The sequence below is a fragment of the Fragaria vesca genome, linkage group LG3 (genome assembly GCF_000184155.1).
Source record: "Fragaria vesca subsp. vesca linkage group LG3, FraVesHawaii_1.0, whole genome shotgun sequence".
NCBI classification, from domain to species: domain Eukaryota; kingdom Viridiplantae; phylum Streptophyta; class Magnoliopsida; order Rosales; family Rosaceae; genus Fragaria; species Fragaria vesca.
In genome coordinates, this window is record NC_020493.1 from 15,193,458 (window position 1) to 15,194,563 (window position 1,106).

Here is a 1,106-nt window from a genome sequence, read left to right on the forward strand (position 1 = left end):
ACCTCAAACTCCAGTAGTGAAGATCAGAGAGCTTGGGATATGGTGGATGATGCTGGATATGGTGGGCCGGTGACCACGGAAGAGGTCGTCGACCGGGCGGAGGGGAGGCAGGAGAGATGCGACGACGACGAGAGAGAGAGAGAGAGAGAGAGAGAGAGAGAGTCAAAAACCAAAAAGGTCAGTAACGAAACCGCGTGCGTGATAACGTAGCTTAATTGGATTCGGATTCTTTTGTTTTCATTTCTGAGCTCCATATCAGTTACTATCAAATTTCAATTACAAATATATCATTTACACGTTATCATACACATTTAAGGACAAAAATTAACAAATTAAGACAAATTAATATCTACATGTCATCTATTATTACATATTTTACCAAACTATCCTTCACTACATATTATATTGCTATTGTCGAGAAACGTGCTATTGCTGAGTAGGAAGGTGCGATAGAAAACTATTACTACCGATGTTATTGTATTTTTTTTCCCCAACAATTCTTTGATGTTAGCGCGCTGCTACTGCCGACTCTTATGCTACTCTTTGATGCTAGCGCTTTGCTACTGCAGACTCTCTGATATTAGCGCGCTGCTATTGCCGTCTATATGATGTTAGCGCGCTGCTACTCTCTAATGCTAGGGCGCTGCTATTGTCGACTCTCTGATGCTAGCGCACTACTACTACCGACTATATGATGCTAGACTACCGACTATATGATGCTAGCGCGCTGCTACTGTCGTCAAAACTTAGAGTCCGATTTCGCATTTGAAAACCTTATATCCAGCATAATTGAAGCATATCTGCAAATTAAGAGTCCGAATTCGCAAACAAAAACGCATCAGAGGCCTAGATCTATCCAGATTAGAGAGAAAAAGTACTTGAATTCCATGCTCGAGTCGCCAGCGCTTAAAGTCACTATAAAACCCAGTCTTCTATATTTTTATAGTAGCAACAGATCTCCATCACCTCCAACTGCAAGTATCCCCGTCAATTGCTCTTCCAGCTCAATCTCACTCTCAACAACATCGCTCCCTCACTGGAGCTTCCGATCTCGTTAGCTACTGATGAGGTCTCGTTGGAGATCTCAGTGACTGTCTGATTCCAGC